Below are 14,081 nucleotides of genomic sequence, written 5' to 3' on the forward strand. Positions count from 1 at the left end.
AAAGAAAAGACAGTCTTAAAGCAACTAGATGTTCTTTTCTGATATTTTAAATAAATAAATGTCATATTTACAAAAACCCTAAATATATTTATGAATACATATATATATTTAATATTTTTTTCTTAGAAATATCAGATTAAATTTGAAATAACACGATTGTAAATTAAATTCATATTTGAATACTTAAATTCTATTATTAGAGACAATTTATAATCAACGGGTACTAATTTTGGGCGTTATGGGGGTGTTAATCCTTCCCCAAACGTAACCGACCACGAATCCCTTTTTATTTCTAAAAAATGAATTTTTGGTTAAACGCATACCCAGTTTATCTTTTAACTGATGTTTTCTTAAAAACTCTTTTAAAAGATGATTTTTAGGTATTCGACCTACCTGACCCAAAAGATCAATATCGACTCCCAAAACATTTTAAAATCAAAATCATTTTTATCCACATTATTTTCCCGCCAAGTAAAATTTCGTGCCTGGACGAAAACCGGTTACGACAATAATCACTTTGTTGACTTCCGTTAGTTTGATAACGTGACACGTTAATAAAAGACTTAATTTTTACTTTATTGCCTGACAGATAAAATACTAATTATCAACCATATTATAAATTCAGAGTAATTTAGGGAGTATACTTTTCTTCTTCCCCTATATTCCCCACTTGCGCCGCCGCACACCCTTTCCCCCTTGCTCCCTTCTCTTTTGCTTCCATGGCCATGGACGATGACAAAGCGAGTAACATATCCGCCGCAAGTCCCTATCCATCCCAAGCTTGTAATTTCAGAATCCTCATGTTCCTTAGACACTCAGAAGTCTTCCTCATTCTTTCATCTTTGGCAGCCATTAACTTGTCTTGATAATCTTCTTGAACCTTTGCTAAAGGAACAGTAGCAACGATTGATATAATGGTTGTAATCAATGTGGCAATGGAAGCAATTCCAACATTTTTATATAGAATCGCTAAAGTTAGAATTATTTGCAGTGGAAGCATCCAAATGTCATGGAGATACCAAGAATAGTCTCTCACTCTTTGAACATCAACCGCCATGTAATTAATAATTTCTCCACTGGTATGACTTTGTTTAGCTAAGCTTGAGAGCTTCAGTCTCTTGCGGTATACCATTGCCGTTAGAGCTGATCTCACATGCATACCCAAAATGCCTATCCCGAGATGCCACTGTCGGGTTGTCAATGTCTCTACGAGCTTCAGCGCAAAAAAGATTCCAACTAGAACATAACATTCATGAGGGAAAGTCTCCTATTCTCCCAAATAATCAACAAAGTAACTAATCATGTATGGACCTTCATAGGAAACAAGAGTGTTCAACAGATCAAATACACCATTACAAGTTGTTTCATTCTAGAACAACTTTCAAAGTGCCTGAGCCGAAGAAGGTTGCTCTAACTGGTTTTTAGCCTTCAATTTTTCTCAATTAAAATTCAAAACCTTATAATTGTTCTTGGCTCGATCTTTTAGTGCAAGAAGGAGAATGACTTAAGTTCGAGCGGAAGAGGAATGTCTCGAGGCGGCTATGTTACTCGCTTTGTCATTGTCCATAGCCACATAAGAAAAAGAGAATGGAGCAAGTGGGGGAAGCTAGGGACAAATCTTAATTAAAATAAAAATAAAGTGATTATATATTATGTTTTTTGAATCTAGTCATAAGTTCATAAAAATCAAACGAAAATGACCAAATCTGTAGTTTACCTAATAATTAAGAAGTCTAATTGATGAAACTGAAAGATTAGTGGTCAAAATGAAATCCACAGATAATTAAGTGGTCATAGTTGTAGTTTATCCTTATAGTTTTCTTCCCAAAACGATCGTTTCATAGAAAGCTCGAACGGTTTAGACGTAAATTTCTCCTCTCTCATATCCGAAGACCTATCGTATCTGCTCTGAGAAAATTAATTTTGTTCTTCTTGTTCTTTTCATTTGAAATTTGCTACAGTAAGCTATGCAGTCCGTACCATCACAAGCAATACGCCCTCTGTCTCTCAACGCCTCACTTTCGTCTTATCGTCTCCCTATTTTTCACAAATTCAGAATCAATCCCGCAATCTACAGGAAATCACGAAAAAGTCCTTCGTTTTTTACGCTACGATGTTGTGGTTCTTCTGGTGGCCCTGTGATTGCAAAGCCTTCTTGGGAGCTTCGTCGGAACCGTGATGCTCAAGAACCGGACGAGAAGGTTGTCGCTCTTCGTCTGCTATTTTCCAAACCTGGAATTGGTATCGATGCTTACATCATTCCTTCTAAGGATGCTCATCAGGTTTAATTCCTTTTTTCTTTGTTTATATATGCTTTTTAATGCTTAAAGAGAAATGATGGGCCTTGTTTATGATGTTTTTCGATGTTTGGGACACTGCTTAAAATTTGGTGTAATGGAACGAGCCAAGCTTTAGCTCGATGGAGTTTAATTTCTAAAGTTCCAAAAACGATCAAGCTCGCTTAATTAGGTTCACTTGCCGGAAGAAAAAGAGCTGGATTCTAATGTTGGACTTCAAACTCATTAAATATAGAAAAGCTTGGTTATGATTTTGAGCTACTCGATTTGAGTATTAGGATATTCGTGTCGTTTCGTTTAATAGGTCAAGTTGCTTGAGCTTGAGCTAACTTGACCGAGCTGAATTTGTTTTTTTTTTCAAGTTGATTTTGGGTAACTTGCTATTACAGATATTTCTTCATGGATTGGATTAAATGCTAATTTGAATTGTTATTTCAGAATTTAGATGATAATTTATACCTTAAATAAATGAAATTGACATTGTTTGGTCTCTTAGTCTTAGATGTCTATGCACTGTCGCATATTTCATCATCAGATTCAAAATAGACCTCACTTTAATGTACTTCTGTATGTGTTTCTCTGTTGATCTCAAATTCGACTGCATTTTGGTGGAGTCAATGATTTTTGAGTTTTTAAGCATATTTTTAGTGCTCCTAGGTACCATTTGATAAACTAAAGAAAGTTTTGGTTTTAAGATTAATTGTTTAGCATGCTACTGAATAATTAAATGTTTAGTAGGTTTTTCAATTGTTTTTTTGAAAGGGAATTATTTTTAGTCGATAGAAGTTAAAAAGAAAGAACAAAATAACTTCTAAACATGATTTAATCAAATGCAATGGTTAAATCATCAAAAATTATAAATTTTGATGGTTTATCGAACACACTAAATTTCATATATTGACAAATGATTATGCATTTTTACTACTTAGCATTTCTGAAAGCATCATCATTAAGGATTATTAGGCTTATTTGAAATTCTAGACTATTATCAAACATCTATTGCAATTAGTTTAATTCCTTGTCGGCATGGTTTCCAGAGTGAGTTCATTGCTGAATGTTGCATGAGGAGAGCCTATATATCAGGCTTTACTGGAAGTGCGGGGACCGCCGTTGTCACAAAGGATAAAGCAGCTCTATGGACTGATGGTCGTTATTTTCTCCAGGTTTTCTTTTTGTGTGACAAGCTTCATAAATTCATTTTAATGGAGTTCTATCTAGTATAATGCACTATGGGTAAATGTGAGTTGGTTAATGTTTTTCCTTTATTCTGACTATTTAGGCGGAGAAGCAGTTGAGCTCGAGTTGGATTCTCATGCGCGCTGGTAGTCTTGGAGTCCCTACAACTAGTGAATGGCTTAATGATGTTTTGGCTCCTGGTGGCAGAGTTGGCATTGATCCTGTGGGTAATCTTTCAATCTCCTAAACAGTTGCTTTTGCTGCTTTGACATTTCATTATTCTAGAAGTATGCATGGCCATCCTCCAAGGATCCCCCAAATAAATGGAAGTAATCCCATGTTTGATAAAGATGGCTTCATCTAGCTTAACATTTGCAATGAATATACTCATTATTCTTGGTTGTTTTGATGATGTTTGATAATTTGAAGGGACCAGTTTCTTTTTTCTCATGATGCTGCCAAAGAATTGAAGGAAGCTATATCTAAGAAGAAACTTGAGTTGGTTTACTTGTACGGTTTAAATCTCGTGGATGAAATATGGAAAGAATCAAGGCCAAAACCTCCAAACAATCCAATTAGAGTCCATGATATGAAGTATGCTGGTTTAGATGTGTGTCCAAGCTATCTTCCCTGAGGGTTGAACTAGCTGGCACTGGTGCATCTGCAATCGTTATATCTATGCTTGATGAAGTTGCCTGGTTGCTGAACTTGGTATTCTTTATATGCATTTTGGTTGCTATTTTTTAGAACAAAGGTGATAGATTGCTTTGTCAATATTTGTTAGTATGTTGGTTAGTTTAGAAGAAAAATCTGATCGCTCAACTTTCTAGGAGATACATATAGATGGATAGATAAATTAATCATCAATTTATATTGTCAAAACTCTTCAATTTTCTTGAGGTACTCGTATCTGACAAGTCTAATGCATATCTAGACATGGATATGTGATAAAACTTTCCATGTCATTTTAGAAAACACCTATATCAAATACTATTTTCCTAAATCCTCCATACAAATAACACCCTACATCTTGTTCTGCAGAGAGGAAGTGATGTCCCACATTCGCCTGTTATGTATACCTAATTGTGGAGGTTGAAGGGGCAAAGTTATGTAGATGATTCTAAAGTCACTCCAGAAGTGATGGATCATTTGAAGAGTGCAGGTGTAGAATTAAGACCATATGACTCGATTCTTTCTGAAATAAAGAGGTATGTTTTAGGTTCCTCTTATTGTTATTATTATTTTGATCTAACATAAAATGCAAAAGCAGCCTGCAAAGACGTTTATCTTTGTCCAGGAGTGCCAAAAAATTCAATTAGATATAGTCTTAGTTGATTTCACCAGATGTGCCAAGGCATATTTATTTTGGAAATAATTTTAGCTTCTTTTTTCAGACTTGCAGCTGAAGGTGCTCATTGTGGTTAGATACATCATCCGTCAATGCTGCTATTGTGGAGACATACAAGTCTTCTTTGGATAAATACCGTACAAATCATCAGGATCGAAGCAAAATAAACAATAAGAGATATGATGAATCCAATGGTCTCTCTGCAGGTCCTTCTGGAGTTTATATGAGGTCCCCAATCACCTGGCCAAGGCCTTGAAAAATCCTGTTGAATTAGAAGGAATGCAAAATTGTCACTTGAGGTATAATTGAGCTCTCCATGAAATGGTAATTGTCGAGAATATCTAAATTAAATATTAGATAGATCAGTTTTAATTAGATAGAATCAGTTTTTTATTCTATTAGTTATTAATAGGATCATTTTTAATTAGATAGAATCAGTTTTTTATTCTATTAGTTAGATAGGATCATTTTTAATTAGAATCATTTTTATTCTGTTGCTAATTTTATGCATCTTTTTATGTAAAGTTGTTACATTGTAAACTCTATTTAAGTCAGACATATTCAGCAAAAATAAACATGATTTATTCGGAACAAGTTTTTCCGTCTTTATGGTATCAGAGCCAAAATGGCCAAACCCTACGATGATACCTGGTATCGACTCTATGAGTTCTACTCGCTCACTTCAATCACCCTAAACACTGAATCCTTCCAAAACATATCCATCACTTCTCACAAGTTGAATGGAAATAATTTCTTACAGTGGTCACAATCTGTGAAATTGTTTATTCGTGGCCGTGGAAAATTCGGCTATCTCTCAGGTACCACTACGAAACCTGCGAAGATGAAGAATCTGAAAGATGGGAGGCAAAAACTCGATGATTATATCTTGGCTCATAAATTCCATGGATCCGAGTGTAGAGAGAACTTATCTCTTCCTATACTGCTCATGACATTTGGAATGCTGTGAACGAGACCTATTCTGATCTCGGGAACGCAGGACAATGGTTTGAACTAAAAACTCGGTTATGGAGGCTAAAACAAGGAGAAAAAACTGTCACTCAATACTACACTGAACTCAAGACCTTGTGGCAAAGGTTGACATGTTCAGCGACTACGAATGGAGTTGTGCTAAGGACAGGCTCTATTCCAGAAGATGGTGGAAAAAGAACTCGTCTTCGAATTCCTTGTCGGCCTTAACAAGAATTGGATGAAGTCAGAGGGCATTCTTGGTCGTGAACCACTACCAAGCACAAGAGAAGCTTCTCTGAAGTCAGACGAGAGGAGAGCCGGCGGACAGTCATGCTTGGAGGCCACTCACCAAATCCCACCGAGTCTTCTGCCTTGTTCTCGGTCAGCCACCACGTCGCAACGATCGTCGGAATGACAGATCGGCCAATCTGCGAGCACTGCAACAAGCCGGACACACTAAAGCCAAGTGTTGGAAGCTACACGGAAGCCAGCCGAGAATTTTTCAGCAATCGAATTCTCGTAATGCAAAGGGATTCTATGCCTCATCTGAAGAGCTTCTGAAGAGCCGAAACCTGCCTCAGAACTGTCTGCCTTCAGCAAAGAACAGCTAGAGCAATTGTATCAACTAATGAGTTCTCATTCCATATCCACACTCCTAACCCATCATCTTATATTGCCTCTTCATCATTAGCCCAGAAAGGTACATATCCTAAAGCTTTCATAGCCGGTTCTAAATCAAACCCTTGGATCATAGATTCAGGGCAACAGATCACATGACCGGTAATTCCTCCATATTCTCATCTTATTTTCCTTTATCTGGTAATCTGAAGGTAAAAATTGTTGATGGCTCCCTAACCTCTATAGCTGAAAAAGGCTCTATCATTATTTCTCATCTCACATTACTAAATGTCCTACATGTCCCAAAGCTCTCTTGCAATCTCTCTGTTAATCGTATTCATGATTGCAAATGCATTGCTACAATAACATTTGCTGGATTGAATTTCAGGACCTTGTTCGGGGAAGATGATTGGCAATGCTAAGGAGGTTGATGGACCTATCACTTGGTCACGGACAATCCTTCAGATAAACAAGTTCAGAAACCGAGATGCTTTACTACCTTGTCTTGTGAGAATGAAATAATGTTGTGGCATTATAGGTTAGGCCATCCTAGTTTAATTACTTGAAATATTTGTTTCCAAATCTTTTCAAAAAAGGACGGTTTTTCTTTTCAGGTGAAGCTTGTGAATTGGCAAAACATCATAGATCTGTTTATCATCTTTAAAGTATATGCCATCAAAACCTTTTTCTCTTGTATAGTGATATTTGGGGCCCTTCACGAGTAAAAACAATCAGGATCTAGATGGTTCATCACATTCATTGATGATCACACTAGAGTCACGTGGATTTATTTACTAAAAGAAAATCCGAGCAGCAAGTGTGTTCAAAAATTTTCACTCATGATCAATACTCAGTTTCAAGCAAATATTCAAGTTCTTAGAACGATAATGGTCGAGAATATTTTAATGCAATCTTAGGTGATTTTTTGAAACAAAAAGGAATTATTCATCACAGTTCTTGCATTGATACTCCCCAACAAAATGGAGTTGTTGAAAGAAAAATAGGCATTTATTAGAGGTGACTAAGGTTTTACTGTTTGCTATGAATGTTCCTAATCGTTTTTGGAATGAAGCACTCTTAACAGCGTCTTATTTGATAAATCGAATGCCTACAAGAGTTCTTAATTATATTACTCATTTGCAAGCTCTAAAGAATATGTTTCTGAAAATAGATCTTTCATGATTTAACACCTAAAATTTTTGGGCATTGTTTTTGTTCATATACACGGCCAAAATAGAGGAAAACTCGATCCCCGAGCACATAAATGCATATTTCTAGGTTTTTCACCAACACAAAAAGGTATAAATGCTTTGATCTAAATCTGGGAAGTATTATGTGAGTATGGATGTCACGTTTTTTGAAAAAACTTTTTTTGACAAAAAACTCTCCGGGGGAGAATGACTCGAAATGAGTTTTTGGGAACAAACTCCTTGCCAAAATCGGTTGTAAATAGCTCAGTGGAACCAATTCATATTTCCGTAACTAATCCTAGGATGACTCTGAAATGATTTTTTGGGAACAAACATCCTTGCCAAAATCGGTTGTAAATAGCTCAGTGGAACCAATTCATATTTCCGTAACTAATCCTAGGATTTCACAACCTATAAATTCACACCTCGTGAGACTCAGTAGAAACCAACTTGGAACCATACTGAACTTCGTGTTTATTCTAGACGGATGACTCGACCAAGTATGTTCCACCGCCCCAAGGTATGCCAACCATCGGACTCGACTATGGTCCAAGGTACGACTTCTCTTTCTCCTATTTCTTCTCCAAATTTAGAGCCTTCTACAGAATTCTTTGAACCCATAGCCTTGCGCAAGGTGTTAGATCATGTACCACAAAACATCCAATATCCAATTTCTTATCTTATAATAAACTCTCTCCAGATTTCAAAGTTTTTTCCACCAGGATTATGGATGATGTACTACCTAAGTCGATACATGAAGCTCTAGAAGTTCCGAGATGGAGAGAGGCAGTTTTTGAGGAGTTAAAGGCCCTGAGAAGAATGACACGGGATCTAACTCCTTTACCTGAGGGAAAACGATATGTAGGCAGCAAGTGGGTGTTCACCATCAAATACCATGCAGATGGCTCGGTCGAGAAATACAAGGCAAGACTCGTAGCACGAGGCTTCACTCAGACATACGGCCTTGACTACGAGGAGACCTTCGCACCTGTGGCCAAACTAAACACCGTACGTGTCCTACTCTCACTAGCCGCCAATCTGGATTGGACTCTCAGACAGTTTGATGTGAAGAATGCGTTCCTAAACGGTGAGCTAGAGGAAGAGGTGTTTATGGAAGTTCCTCCAGGCTTTGATGAATTGAAGAAGGATGGCAGGGTCTGCAAGCTAAAGAAATCCATTTATGGATTGAAACAATCTCCGAGAGCCTGGTTCGAGAGATTCACGAGAGCTGTGAAACAACATGGTTATACTCAGGCCCAGTCTGATCATACTATGTTCTACAAACACAATAATGGTAAAATTGCTATTTTAATTGTGTATGTAGATGACATTGTTATGACAGGAGATGACACAGTAGAGTTGGAGTCGTTGAAGAACTTCTTATCCAACCAGTTTGATGTCAAGGATATAGGACAACTCAAATATTTTCTTGGAATGAAGGTGGCTAGATCCTCAAAAGGTATAATTATCTCGCAAAGGAAATATGTCATCGATATCTTGAAAGAGACCGGATTACTCGGATGTAAACCAGTGGCGACTCCTATTGATCCGAATCAAAAACTCGAAAAAGAAGATGGTGTTGAGCCTGGGGACAAGAATCGATATCAGAAGCTGGTGGGGAAACTGATTTATTTGGCTCATACGAGACCAGATATTGCATTTGCTGTGAGCTTGGTTAGTCAGTTTATGCATCGTCCCTCAGAAAAACACTCCAAGGCTATTTACCGGATTCTTCATTACTTGAAAGGGAGTCCTGGTAAAGGAATCATGTTTTCGAAGAATGGAAGTCGAAGAGTGGAGATCTTCACTGATGCTGATTAGGGCGGAAGTTCTACAGACAGAAGATCTACTACCAGTTATTGCTCCTTTGTCTGGGGCAACTTAGTTACTTGGAGGAGCAAGAAGCAACCAGTTGTCTCTAGAAGCAGTGCGGAGGCCGAGTTCAGAGCCATGGCGCAAGGAGTATTGTAGATGCTTAATTTTTCTGGGCCTATGTCATGGGCAATTGAAAGTAGTTTTTGGGAGTTGAAAACAAAAATGATTAGAAGGCAGTTAACAAAGAGGAGCACGACTGGGGAATTTTGAAAAAAAAAACTGAAAACGATCAGTTTAAAGGGGGTAACCGCTGGAAACTAAAGAGGGGGGGGGGGTTATCACCATCACAGGGGAAAAAACGAGAGGAGAAATCAGTAGCCATTTCCCAACCATTAACACACATCAAAAAAGAGAGAGAGAGATTCCAATCGAAAAATACCCATTCAAGCATATTATTTAGCCAACAACGAGATAATGTAACCCTTACTTACTGGAGTTGAAGAGGAGAACCACCACGTCGCTTGTATCCCCATTCCAGTCATCGAGGAGATCACGCGTAAGAAAAGTCCCAAGGACTCACCGTTGTATGCATAAACCAAAGAAGCAAAATAAAGTAAGTTTTGGTATTTTCCATCGGTACTTCGATTTCCAATTTTCTTTATGTGTTCTTATTTTCAAGCAAATGAGAGATATGAGAAAAGAAAAAGTTTAGTTCGTTACCTTTTTTTTTGTTTGTTTGTTAATTCTGTCTTTACCAAGTATAAGGAAACCGAGAGTTCTGGTTGGCCTTGGTTCTGTGTGGTTTCATTGGTCGTTTAAGAAGGATATCGGTGAGGTTTAAAAAGGTTTTGGTTAGGTTTAGTTTTGGCCCTGGTGGTCGTTCTGTTGGAGTTGCGTTTGGAGCAGCGCCGTTTGTGAAGGAGAGTGTTAGAGAGAGGAGTTTTGGTTCCTCATCGGAGCCAACTGCAAGTGGTGGCCACATCAGCTTTGTGTTGTCTAGGGTTAGGGATGAATAAGGTTGAGAGAAAGAGATAGAGAAGATGAGGGGTTCGGCCGTGGAGTGTTTGGGGTAGTCAGTCGTGTATGGTGGTTCAAGGAGAGGAGCGACGCTATTGTTGGCTAGAGGTTTGGTCTGGGTTTCGTCGGACCACGGTGGCCGAGGCTTTAGGTGAGCAGGGGAAAGGGTCCCATGATGTTTCTGTCGAGAGAGTGAAGAAGAAAAAGGGGAGAGCGGCTGGAGGAGAGGATGAGAATGACTTAGGGTTAGAAATGTTACCCTAAAATCCCATATATCAGAACGCCCAAACGGCGTCGTTTAGCCAGGTCCAAAACGGCGGCGTTTCATCAGGCTGGAATCTTCTGGGGTCTAGGATAGTGGGTTAATTCCGTGATAGGTCATTCCATTTTCGGCCTGCTTCTTTATGGTCCTTAAATTGAATTTTATTAGGTTTTTGATTTCGTATCTTAATTTTAAACGTTTTATATCTTAGCCCAGAATCATGTTAGGGCCGTTTTTGCACTATTTTTACATTGGTTGTGTAATTCACGGAACTTTCATTTTGGTCCTTGAACGAATCTTTTGCGCCTTCTTAATTTGGTCTTCATATTTATGAGCGCTTTTCATTTTAGTCCTGAAGTGTTTTTATGTTTTATTTTTGAAATGTAATTTATAATTTTGGTTGTTTGACAATTTAGTCACTTAGCATGTTTTTTTAATTTAATGGTTAATTCCTACTTTGCATGCTTAGTTTAATTTTATTTTATTAAGTTCCTTCATGGTAATTTTGAATGTGAAGTCGAGTTATTAATAGTATGTTTTATTGTATATATTGTTTTATTCTAATGTATGTTAATGTCGTAAATACATATGATTTTTTTTTTATAGATTTAGAAGTTTGTTTGAGTGCATGTCATATTTTAATTAGTTTTTGCATGACATTATTTTGCATAATATGCATAATATCCTCATGTGCATAACTGGACATTATTACATAATTTAACTAAGGGTAATATCCTTTTAATTTAAAATTGTTGAAGTGGGCAGTCATAACTGATTTGAGGTCTGCTTTTAATGATTTTAAAATAAAAGTGTATCCCGAAAGTGAAACAAAAATTGATTCGTCACCTAAAATTTGGGAACGAGAGAAAAGAAATGTTCGTTATTTAAATATATCGAAAAGGTTGTTATATCTTTAAGATCTGGTCTCGATATTTGTAAATAATCGAACATTCTTTATCTTTCTAAAACGACTTGGTAATTTTAATTTAATTTATTTGAATGCTTTTGAATGTTTTTTTTAAATTTGTATCTTTGTTCTATGGGATCAAAAATCAAATTAAGTTCGAATTTGTAAAGTTCAATGCAAAGACGTTAATTAATCGACTAGGTACCGATTTAGGGCGTTGTGGGGGTGCTAATCCTTCCCCACACGTAATCGACTCCCGAACTCATTTTTTGGTAACGCATACCTCAATTTGTTGTTTTAATTAAAATTAATTTTTATTTAAAATGACAAAGCATTTTTGGGTGCCCAATCACACCCTAATCAAAGATTGGTGGCGACTCTTTGAATCGTATTTTTTGATCGTAAGGGAAATTTAAAATTTTTCGAAACGAAAGGTTTTTTAAATCGCATTTGTTTTTAAATTAAAAATCAATTGAAAGATATAAATTAAAAATTAATGTGGTTTTTTAAAATCTCAACTTTTTTCACCTTGTGAGGAAAAAATCGTTTCGACAGCTTGGCAACTCCGCTGGGGAAACCTTTTTTTTAGAGAGTCAAGTCGATAGTCGATTAATTAATTGTCTTTGCAATTGAAAATTACAAATTCGTTTTAATTTGATTTTTGATCCATTGTTTGGTTTTTAATAATTTTTGTTTGTTTGTATTTTGATTTCTTTAATTTAATTCGATTGACAATTAAATAGTTTTACTGATATGTTTGCTAATGGTTTCAGATTATTTGTGAATTGAAAATTGATTTTTAAGTGCTTTTATTATGTGGTTTTTTCGCTTTTCCTCACACACTGCACAGTTGCATTTTCATGACATGAGCTAAAGCCCCGCTCCGTCCTATTTAAGTAGGAGTGAGAGACTATGCCCTCGTGTGGTTTTCACCTCTGCATGGGATAGTGGATCGCTCTTGGAGCTCACGCCTTATGGTCCTCGTGATGGTAATCACCTCCGCATGGACATAAGGAGGTGTGTTCCCTCGAAATTGAACTCGATCCCAGGATTGAGGGTTCGGCAGCCCAATGGGGCACCGGCAAGGACAATTCGAGAACCTATTACTTTAGAACCTAACCCGGCATATAGTGAACATAGAGCCTGAACTTAGGTTGAATCAAACCCGAACCTTAAGAATCCCGTGAGGAGGGTACACAAGGAAAAGCTTTTTTGAGTCATTTATTTTCGTTTTTTCGAATAAATGCATGCGAACTAGATATCATGCGGTTAAGTTTATTTTTGAATAAGCATGCGAATTAGATATCATGCGGTTAGGATTTCTTTTTGTGGATAACAAAGCATGGGGGTAGATATCATGTTGGGTAGGATCTGATAAAGCATGATTGGGTAGCCAACATGTGGGTAGGATTTTTGAACAAATTATTATCCTGAATTAATTGCTTCACGTTTACTAACCGATCTTTTGTTGTTTTTGCCTTGTTTCTTTTCTGTTTTGCATTGCATTGTCCATTACATGGTGTTGATTTGGGGTCGATGTCCATATAGAAGGCCAGTAATATGGAACGAACGGTTCAGAAAGAGGTTGAGGACAATGCAGATTTTTGAGGTGGTCGGAACAGTCCCAATTGACCAATGGAGACAGCGTGATGCCTAGATATGTATCGGAGTTATTTGGTTATACTCACATCAACGTGCGTCAGAATGATCTAAGTGAGTTAAAGGAGATATGGGGAAGATGGGAAGCAGCCGATAAGGAGATGTTTTATCAATTGTACGACGATATTCCTTATCTTCTGGATGTTCCTATTGACAGAAATCTGTTTAGAGCATTGGCGCAGTTCTGGAATCCGACTTATAGTTGTTTCACATTTGGTAGAGTAGACCTGACACCAACAATAGAGGAGTATCAAGCATTGGTCCGTTGTCCGAGGTCCCAGATAGATAGAATATATACTAAGCTACCAGTCACTCCTTCATTTAAAAAGAAATTACTATTGATGACCGGAATGAGTGAAGATTGGGTAATCAGAAACATTAAGAAGAAGAGAGACAGTGAGTGCATCTCTTGGGCTGCTCTGAAAGAAGTAATTGCTCATCATCCTGATAAGAGAAAGAAGCTTGACTTGTTTGCTTTAGGGATTTATGGGCTTGTTATTTTTCCAAAAGTGTTAGGATATGTAGACGTATCAGTTGTTGACCTGTTTGAAAGATTAGACAAGCGCGTGGATCCTGTTCCAGCTATTCTAGCTGAGATGCTCTGGTCTTTGAGTTCTTGTAGGCGCGAGGGAGAATGACGCTTTATAGGATGTGCGCCTTTACTGCTAGTGTGGATTCTGAGTCATTTCAAACATGTTGAAAGAGCACCAGGACGAGTATTTCTAGACGGTTTCTCACTTTTGAAGGATTTTCTTTCTAAAGAGTGGCCTGGGGGTTTTACCGAAGAAAAATGGATGGTCATCTTCAAGGATATCAGGGATGG

At 37.3% G+C, this 14,081-nt stretch overlaps 1 pseudogene; it reads left to right on the plus strand.

The window, feature by feature from the left end:
• Positions 1-1,920: 1,920 nt before the first annotated feature.
• Positions 1,921-14,081, plus strand: part of LOC120177155 — a 29,131-nt pseudogene continuing 16,970 nt past the window's right edge.

The sequence above is a fragment of the Hibiscus syriacus genome, unplaced genomic scaffold (assembly GCF_006381635.1).
Source record: "Hibiscus syriacus cultivar Baekdansim isolate YM2019G1 unplaced genomic scaffold, ASM638163v2 tig00112285_pilon, whole genome shotgun sequence".
NCBI lineage: Eukaryota > Viridiplantae > Streptophyta > Magnoliopsida > Malvales > Malvaceae > Hibiscus > Hibiscus syriacus.